This window comes from Argentina anserina, chromosome 3 (assembly GCF_933775445.1).
Source record: "Argentina anserina chromosome 3, drPotAnse1.1, whole genome shotgun sequence".
NCBI lineage: Eukaryota > Viridiplantae > Streptophyta > Magnoliopsida > Rosales > Rosaceae > Argentina > Argentina anserina.
Window position 1 is genome coordinate 5,856,055 of NC_065874.1, and position 10,631 is coordinate 5,866,685.

The following is a 10,631-nucleotide window of genomic DNA, read 5'->3' on the forward strand; positions in this document are numbered from 1 at the left end:
GGGAGGAGAACCAAGGGTCTTTCTTTGTAGCGTCACGGTGCGACCCACATTGATCACGAGGATAATACAGGGTCAGGCTGTATGATAAGTGGATAAATTCTAACAAGCAAAGTTGGCAGATCTTGTAGTGGATACGCTTGATGAGTGCCATTCGGAGTGGAGAGTTAGACCCGATGGAGGGTTGAGGTTTTGGACAAGATTGTGTGTCCCAGATTGTGAAGATCTCAAGGAGGAGGTCCTTCGTACGGCACGTCAATCACGTTATACCGTTCATCCAGGAAATACCAAGATGTACAAGGACCTATGCAGACAGTTCTGGTGGAACGGTATGAAGAAAGATGTAGCGGAGTCTGTATCGAAGTGCCTTACGTGTCAGCAAGTAAAAGCAGAACATCAACGACCAGCTGGCATGTTGAAACCATTGACTATTCCTCTTTGGAAGTGGGAGCAGATATCTAAGGATTTTGTGACTGGACTGCCTAGATCCAAGAAGGGTCACGATGTTATATGGGTGATTGTCGATCGGTTGACGAAGTCGGCTCATTTTCTTCCAGTGTCAATGAAGTACTTGGTGGACGTGCTAGGGAAACTATATGTGGATGAGGTAGTGAGACTTCATGGATCTCCAGTTTCTATTGTTTTTGATCGAGGCACGTTTCACTTCGAAGTTCTGGGCTGGTTTACCGAAGGCGAGATGGGTACCACCTTGGATATGAGTACTGTTTTTCATCCTCAGACTGATGGACAGACGGAAATGGTGAATTAGGTGATGGAAGATATGTTGAGAGCTTGTGTGCTGGATTTTAAAGGTAGCTGGGAGGATTATTCGAGATTGATTGAGTTTGCCTACAACAATGGTTACCATTCCAGCATTGGCATGGCACCTTATGAGGCTCTTTATGGTAGACCATGTCGATCACCGATCCGTTGGGCCGAAGTTGGTGATGAGGAACTGATGGGTCCAGACGTGGTTCAGGTCACCACGGAGAAGATCTCGATCATTCGAGATAGAATCCGGACCCCTCAGAGTAGACAGAAGAGATATGCGGACTTAAAGATGAGACATGTGGAATTTGAGATCGGCGATCATGTGTTCTTAAAAGTTTCACCTATGAGGGGTGTAGTGAGATTTGGCAAGAAAGGAAAGTTGACTCCGAGATATGTTGGGTCCTTTGAGATCCTTGAGAAGGTGGGAGAACTAGCATATTGACTAGCCTTACCTACTAGCATGTCGGGCGTTCACAACGTCTTCCACATTTCCATGTTGAGGAAGTATGTACTAGACGAGTCACATGTGATCGATCATAGCACCATTGAGGTGAAGGAAAATGCTACCTTTGTTGTTGAGCCGGTTCATATTCTAGATAGATCCACAAAGAAGCTTCGGAGGAAAGAAGTAGAGCTAGTCAAAATATTGTGGAGTCACCATGATGAGGGTGATGCATCTTGGGAGCTAGAGACAGACATGAAGACCAGATATCCACAGTTGTTTGTTGAGTGAACTTGAATTTCGGGACGAAATTTCCTTTAAGGGGGGTAGAATCTAATAACCGGATTTTTCATAACGATGTTTGGTTTGTTTAATTTTTATAAGTTGTTAAATTCATTTAAAATGAAATTTGGATTGCTTGAGACATTACGAAATAAGAACGGAAATGTTTTCTGAGCGTTTATTTAGAAAAACGTTACATTTCCGCGACGTGAATATCGACTTTTATTCAGTCGCTCGTTTGCGAAAACTTCCTTCATGGAAGTTGTAGAGCTCGTCAATACGAGTTCGTGGACGCGTCACACTTTCGAATCGGACGTCGTACGTAAAAGTTATTAACATGGAAGTTAGTTTCCGATTTAGAAAATGGTATAAAAGGAAAACTTATCAAAAGTAGGGTTTCCATTTTCGGAAACCCTCTTCTCTCTCCAAACCCGCGCCTCCCTCTTATCTCTCTCTCTCCCTCCAAACGACCCCCACCAGCGATCTCGTTATCCAGCCCGCCGTGGCCTTCACCGCCTAGCCCAGAAGCACCGCACGGCTCTCCTCTCCAAACCACGAGCGCGACGCCACTTCCCGCACCACCGTGAGGCCTGCGCGACGCCACCAAGCCTGTGCAACTCACCGCCGCTCGAACCACCATCTTCGGCGATGCAAGGGCTCGGAGGAGGGCATCTCGACGCCGATTCTTACCCTTGGTACTCTCTACCATCGAATTAGGGTCCAAATCCCCGAGAATCGAACACCCCCGGCGATCCGAGCCTTTCCGATGCCAAATCGGAGGTTTTAGCTTCGATCAAGGTATGAATTGATGTGATTATTGGTTATGTGTGATTGTTGTTGAATTTTGGATGGTTTGGATGATTTGTGGAGGAGATCGGAGTAAGATCTGAGGAGGGGAGGAAATGATGAACACCGCCGCCTTAGGCGGCATCTGTGGGAGCGTGGAGTGGCCTAGAGGCAGCGTGAGGCCGTGGGAAGGGCGGAGGAAGGAAGATGAGAGGATTTGGGGCGGCGGTAGCGTGCTACGCGCCGGCCTTAGGCTCGGCGTGTGTACCACACCCGCCGCCACGTCCGGCGGCACGTGAACAGTAATTTTAAACAGTAAATTGTAAAATTTATTTTTACAACGGTGAATGTAAAAATGTGATTTACGTACGGTAAATGTAAATGTTATTTTACGTACGGTAAATGTAAATGTAAATTACTTTAGTAAATTTAAAAAGTAATTTCAGAAGGGTAAATCAGTAATTAATATTTACTGAGACAGTATTTACATTTGCATAGTATTCATATGTACAAAAATACATAAACAGTATGAATACGTATAGAGATACGTAATTAATGTGTATTTGTACAGAAATTGCTGAACAGTAAATACGAAACTTATTATTATTGTGTCGGCATTTAAGGTTTACGAAACGATTCTAAAGTCTTTTCTTATCTTTTCAAGGTGATTGATAAATCAAGAAAAGGAATGACCTTCGGAAATTGTGGAATTACGCTCAAGTTGATAAGGTGAGTAAAATCTCACATATTTACGAATCTACCCTTGCGGAGATTCAAGATTTTGCAGAATTTTTAAGAATGGAATATGACATGTATATGATATAGTGGATGATATATATATTGTATAAATGGTAAATAGGTATATATATATATAGTTTGCTATATAATATACTGTTATGATTTTATCGTGATTATGTCATTTTGCTGACGAGATTTATATATCGAGCATGTGATTCGATTTGTACAATATGAGGTGATGATTATTATATGTGGTTTTAACATGGAGTTTGTTAAAACGTTTTGTGTTCGGACGAGTTTTTGTCTTCAGACGTGTTTATGTCTTCGGACCAGTCTTTAGACGTGTTTGGCATGTCGGAACCTAGTCTTTGGCCAGGCGAAAGTTACGATACAGTTAGAGCTCTAGTCTGTCTGCCGGAGTACTGCATGTGAGGTAACAGATGGGTTATCGGCTCATGAGTACTCATATTTTTTGGATGTTGGGTAGCAGGAGGTTACCCAATATCGGCGGTGTACTACGTGAGAGGTAACAGAAGTGTACCAGCGTTCATTAGTACCCGTATTATAAATGTATTTAGGAAAACAGATGGGTTGCCCAATTTCTCATGAGCACTTTTATTTTCATATTTTTTTGGGACAATCAGATGGGTCGTCTATTGACTCATGAGTGCATTTATATTTGTTGATCTGTGAATTTTCGTATATATTGATATGCGAGTTATATTTTCATTTTTACTCATACGAGCTGTAAAGCTTACCGGGTTTGTGTTTACAATCCCGGTGCACCAATTCAGTGGTGTAGGGGATAATTCCGCATGTGTTGATTAGTAGAAATCGAAGGACAACTCTGACGACTCGAAGTCGTTCATTATCCTGCTTGTGGTGAGGTTTTTAATGTGGATTTGTGTGAGAACTTGTGAGGATTTATTTGTGGGATTTTTGTGAGAGATTGTGAGGATTATTACATTTTCATTTTTATGTAATGTTGAATTGTAAATTTGGTTTGTAATAATTGGTTTGTCTGAGCTGTATTGTGAACTGAGTAATAATCAGCTGTGGCATTTAAAATGATTTTGATTCATTTAGATTGTTTTGGTGTTTCACAACTTCGAAATTTGAGTTTTTATGATCGAAATTTTGGGGTCGTTACACAATATAACGTATTGTGATTGTAAAAGTTATGCACTGTGAGGCTGTGATAGGGTTCGTTCTCTACAGCGGTGGGATACTTTGTTCATGCTTGAAAAAATTCTGGGGATCAACTGCTGTTTTCACACGTACCAATCTGTCAAAGTTTTCTTTAAAATATGATCGTCCATAAACACTAGCATCAGTAGCATGTCCAATGCTGGTCTGATCATGCATATTGGAGCCTATGTCAAGATCCCTATAGTTATGCAAGGCCTCTCTCGGGCTCTTGGACACGTACGGGTTCATAGTTTCGTACAGATTTCTCGACACGGTAAGGTACTTGTTGGTGCTCTCAGTCCCTTTTTCCGTCCAGTACTGAATCATAAAAAGATTTCCAGCTCTCTGTGGGAATGGAGTATTCGACTCGGCAATCTCATTCATTCTTCCACCATATGGGTTCCATTGCATGTGCGTCGTCTCATACTGATTCATCATCTTCTCGAATATCGACTGCAAGACCTCTGTCGGAATCGGTTGTTTTACATAATCCGACTTGCCTTTGAAGAAGAATGGCGGTGGTTCCGTTGGCCTGTTTATCAGAGCCTTTATGGCAGTTCCAGATGCGTATTCGGCAAAGAATAATATGGATTCAATCCAACTCATTTCAAGGCAATCTTTCTGCTCTAAACCTAATTTAGGAAAACTAGTACAAAGGAAGAAGGTTTTCCCTTTGCCCCAAGTATACCCTCGTAGTCCTGGCCACCACTGCGGATTCTCATGTGTAAACCAAGCTGTTTTGCACACATCACGGTTGCTTGGACATGGGATTCCTGTTTGGCTGTTACAATAACCAAAGGTTTTGGAGTTGTAGGTGTGTACTGTAAGTTATGTGACTAATGTCTGAGGTTTCTAATATATGATAGCAGGGCAGATTTAAAATTGGTGTTTCCTCGGGTGATAATGGCGTCGGAAATTGGGTAGGAGGAGTTGGAATATTTGGGAAGGCATTGGTAGAATTCACTGAGGATGGGATTTGAATCTGCCCATGAGATTGATATCGAAAGGGAAAGGACAGAGTATGAAGACTAGTACTGCTGAGCTTGATATCCTCATCGTTTGTGCAGTTTTTTTCTAATGCAATGTTAGTCTGTATTCTTGGCATATTTCTAATGTTGAACTAATCCGACTCGTTTGTTATACATACTCTAAATCTACTTCCACCTCATGTGTCCGGAATATTTAGATTTAATGAGTTGATGGTTTGATACTCTGATTCTCCATGCATCAACGTTCAATTTCAAACTTCCTAGTAAAGAAATTGGTTAATTATGCTCATTCTTAAAAAAAAGTTGGTTAATCATGCGGAGAGAATTTTCATTTTGCATCATATAATTAACTATTGAGGTCAATTCAAAGATAAATTGGATGCAAGTAGCTAAAATGCATTTTTGAAGAGGAATGGATCTTTATTTTTATTTTATTTTTAAATGGGCTAGGGCCGCCGCACGCCATATTCATTAATAAAACCGCAGAATACATGGGGTGGACATTAAGCCTAAATCTCATACTGTAAGAACATCGCAAAATAATATCAAGCGTTTCTACATAACCTATGCACTTTAACAAGCACCATTTAGCAAGAAGTAAGTGCATAATTGGCAACTCCATTTACTGTACATAATCGGCAACATATTGTAAAGATAATACTCAAGTAGAGCCATAAATTGCTATGTCAATCAGCTTTCACACTATGTTGCCACTGGAAAACATTACCAGTGACACTAAGTTTCATCATGCCACTAAGAGGCTACAGCCATTTGACAAAATAAGGAACTCACCGCCTCGTTAGAGTAGAGATGACACGCTGCATGCACCAACCGGGACAAAGCTCACTTCTTATTGAAAACAACAAACAACAAATATTTAAAGAATGCTATTTTCCTTTACCCAGACCAAGGCAAAAAAGATGGTCCAAACCCAAGTCAAGGCCCATGAGAAGAGAGACACCACCTCTGCCAACCAAGTTTCGATGATCGCAAGACCACGCTACCGCATTAGCTAGGACGCCCTCGCACACTCTTTGTCCCCAAGCTTGCGCGCTGCCCCAATCCTAGACACAAAGATCAAGCTCTGAAAACATATGGAGGACTTCTTCATATCATATCAGTAGGAAGTTGCTCGGATCCATAACGGAAACCACACCCAATTAGAGAGCCCTGATCGGAGGTCATTGAACCTTCTATCCGCAGTCTTCCATGGTACGATGGGAGCGTCGCCACGCTTGGCAGCCTAGGCAGTCTCTCCCTCTCCTCTCCTCACATATCACCATTGCCTTAAAACTCCTCCATACCACAAATGAGCCCGACACCCAGCCTCACATAGGAACAACTAGGCATCTCTAACGATTGGAAATGGCCCGTCATCGGACAGGGAAGGGATCTAGTTTTTCTTTCACTAGGGGTTTCTCCTAAGCGGCGCTCGATACCAAGTTATATCTTTGTTTTTTTAAGAATGCATCTTTATTTTTGGTCCAAGAATACATTTTTTAAATAGTGACGTTTTGGCCAAACTAATTAAAGAGTGTAATGACCCTATTTTTCGGGATCAAACTATATGGATTCTTAGAAAATAATAAATTCGCGGCGTTGTCGAGATCCAAAACGGAACCTTATTCGGAAACCTAAATTAGAAAACCGTCACGTTTCCGCGACGTCAGAATTGACTTTTACTCTATCGCTCGATCCGAAAACTTCCTTCACGAAAGTTGTAGAGCTCGTCGATACGAGTTTGTGGAGATGTCACAAATTCTAATCGGACGTCGTACGTGAAAGTTATTAGTGACGAAAGTTAGTTTCCAATTTTGGAAAATGGTATAAAAAGAAATTATGAAGGGCTAGGGTTTCCAATTTCGGAAACCCTCACCTTCTCTCTCTCAACTCCCCCGTAGCTTCCCTCTCTCTCTCTCTCCACGACTCTCAAAATCGCCTCCGTTGATCTCCCAAACTAGGCCACCGTGGCTCTCATCGCCGGCCCCAGAAGCTTCACACGGCCCTCTACAACAAACCCCGAGCAGGATGCGTCCTCCCTCGCCGTCGTGACGCCGCGCGACAACCCGAGGCCTACGACCTCCTCCGCCATCCAACTCCACCTCCGGCGACGCCAGTGCACGAGGCTAGCACGTCTCCACCTCTCCTCATCCCTGGTGCCACCTACGAGGCGATCGGAGCTCGAATTGCGTCGCCGCCTCACCCCTCTGCTCGAACTCGACCGCCGCCTGGTCCAAGCTCCTCCCTTTAACAAGAACTATTAGGTTAATTGTTATCAATGACCATCTTAATAGCTGATATGTGTTAGTGAAGATGTATATGCAACGTTAACATCAATCGATCGAAGTTTAAAAATGTCAAGTATTATATAAGAAGCATTTGGCATATATGATACGAAGGATAAGCCCTCGTAATCGTGGCAGCCACTTTCGGATTCTCATGTGGAAACCATATTGTTTTGCACAAATTACAGTTGCTTGGACATGACTTTCATGGCTGGCTGTTACAATAGCCAAAGGTTTTGAAGATGTGGGAGTCACGAGTCTGAGATTTTTAATATACGAAAGGAAAACAGAATGAAACTTGGTGCTCTCTTGGGTGATGATTTGTTCGGCAATTGGGTAGGAGGAGTTGGAATTGTTAAACAGCGACAAGCGTGGCCCGTGTACCAACTGTATCGATATTGTCCCAACTTAGCCACCTCACAGGTGTTGGGTTTTAATCACAAAAGGCCTCGGTGCAATTGGTTATTATCCACCCACTTATAAGCTTTATTTTCTTTGTCACTTCTTAGATGTGGGATCTCTCATCTCCAACACGCCCCTCACGTGCAACCTAATTTTTAGGTCTGCACGTGATAGATTAGCATCCCACATACTGGGATGAAATAAACCAAGGTCCAGTAACCAACGACACTTGGTGACCATCCAATCGGAAACTCTCCGATGGCATGATAATGGCACCCATCTTGGGCCCATGACAAAGTGGCACCCAACTCGGGCCAACGACAGATTTGAGGCGCAACTGGAGAGAGACCCGCTCTAATACCATGTTAAACAGCGACAAGCGTGGCCCGTGGATCAACTGTACCGATATTGTCCCAACTTAGCCACCTCACATGTGTTGGGTTTTAATCACAAAAAGCCTCAGTGCAATTGGTTATTATCCACCCACTTATAAGCTTTATTTTCTTTTTCACTTCTTAGATGTGGGATCTCTCATCTCTAATAGGAATATTTCGGAAGGCATGTGTGGAAGCTATCTAGAACTGGATTTGAAGCTTTGCATGAGACTGAGAGTGAGAAGGAGAGGACTGAGAATGTAAAGAGTAGTAATGTCGACCTTGGTGTCTTCATGGTCTGAAATTTTTCAACTGCAATGTCCGTCTCATTTCCCTTCCTTAGGACTGGTTATATATATGATATGAGGTCAAAGCTACCAATTATTTGTGAAGTAATTAAACGAAAATTCAGAATCCAAGAATAGAAATATATTGGTCAAAGATGCATATTTGCAATTGTAAAATGAAGAATATATAGATCAAATATGCAGTTCGATCTCTTTTGGGAACTGCATATTGCTTTCAAATAATGCAAACAATTCAATTGGAATAATATAAATATTCTAAATAAATGATGGAAAAAAATAAGACGCAGGAGTCAAGAGAGGATCTGATATTATTCACTGATTTTGCTCTTTTTTTTCACAAGAATCTTATATGAAAAATGTTTCTAAGAAAATTAACCGTTGGATAGAAAGTAATATCCAACATATATTTATTTTCATTTCCATCACCATCATGAATTGCATGGCAAGAGAGATAATTAATGAGACAACAATTTAATTACGGAACAAATCTAGCCTAGACGTTATGAGTAACGGAAAATTATATTTACTAACTCTAAATCGTAGGATCCGGATAATCTCTTAATTTAGGTATAGGCATGAGATTCTTTACTAATTGCATACTAAATTGAATTACCAATGGTAAATGGAGCAAATTGTTTGATACGACACGGAAAATATATTAGTGACTTTGTCAGTGAATTGTGGTCTGATTGTTTATGTAGCCTAATAAGCAGATCATGATCAGTGACTATGTGAATACGATATGATTGAAAAAATATTACAATATCAAGGCCATATATAGAGATGGATCCATCATCTTGAGTAGAGCACACAAGCACTACAGAAGAATATGGGGAAGAAATTAACAAGGCTAGAGCCAGTATCCTATAAAGAGCAACACGAGAATGGTGAAACCGTTCGCCAATATAAGGATGTGCTTCAAGTACCGGGATGCATTATTCTTGTCAGCCAATACTTGAAACTGATGAGGCGGGAAATCGTTCTATTACACCCATCTCGATCATCTTTTATCGTCAATCCTACTCGAGTAAGGAACCTTTGCTCATTCGATATAGCCAATGCATTGCAGAATAGAAGTGCAGCAACAAATCCTAGCCACAAAGTCCAAAACGCATTCCAAAAAACCCAAAGAAATACCATCGATCGATCTCCAAGAAGCTTAAAAATGACTAGCTGAGGATGAAATTAATCATGGGTCCTTTGTTTTAATCTTGAGATCGAATTGCTGGATTAAAAAAAGGAAACAATATCGATGGGTGGAAGTGATGAACTCCTTACCAGCGGTAGAGCTCAAGCGATGAACTGACGGCAGGGTAGAAGTTCTATTTGTTTCAGACAATGGCTAGCATCAATTTAACCACCATATTCTTTCTAGGAGTAAATTTTGGATTACCAATTTGTTTTGCTTTTAGGTTAGCCTAGCTAGAGTAACTCAAGCAGTATAATCTAAAATTTTGCTATACTTGAACAAATTCCTAAATTTAGGTAACGATACGATGGAGTTTTATCCCTCCATCAATGTTACTACAGCAAAAGATTAGCTATACGTTATGTAATGACCCGATTTTTTGGGATCAAATTATATGCATTATTAGAAATTAATAAATTTCGTTAAATTAATTAAACGCATTTGTTTCGATTCGCGACATTGTCGAATTCAAAAACGGAACCGTATTCGAAAAATTGAATTGGAAAAACGTTACATTTCCGCGACGCGAGAATCGACTTTTACTCCGTCGCTCGTTTCCGAAAACTTCATTCACGAAAGTTGTAGAACTCGTCGATACGAGTTCGTGGACACGTCACTCGTTCTGAGCGGACGTCGTACGTGAAAATTATTAACGACGGAAGTTAGTTTCTGATTTTGGAAGAGGGTATAAAAAGGGAATTTTGGGGATTAGGGTTTCCATATTCAGAAACCCCTCACCCGCCTCTCTCTTTCCCTCTTTCTCTCTCTTATCTCTCTCTCTCTCTCCCCGATCTTCCTCCCTCTCCCTCTCGAAAATTCTTCGCCGCCGATCTCCTGTCTCCGAGCGGCATGACACTTACCGCCGGTCCCTAGACCCGCG

General features: G+C 41.5%; 1 pseudogene; it reads right to left on the minus strand.

Moving 5' to 3' along the window:
- Positions 1-4,228: 4,228 nt before the first annotated feature.
- On the minus strand, positions 4,229-8,549 carry LOC126786899 (berberine bridge enzyme-like 17; annotated as a pseudogene).
- Between the last annotated feature and the right edge of the window lie 2,082 nt (positions 8,550-10,631).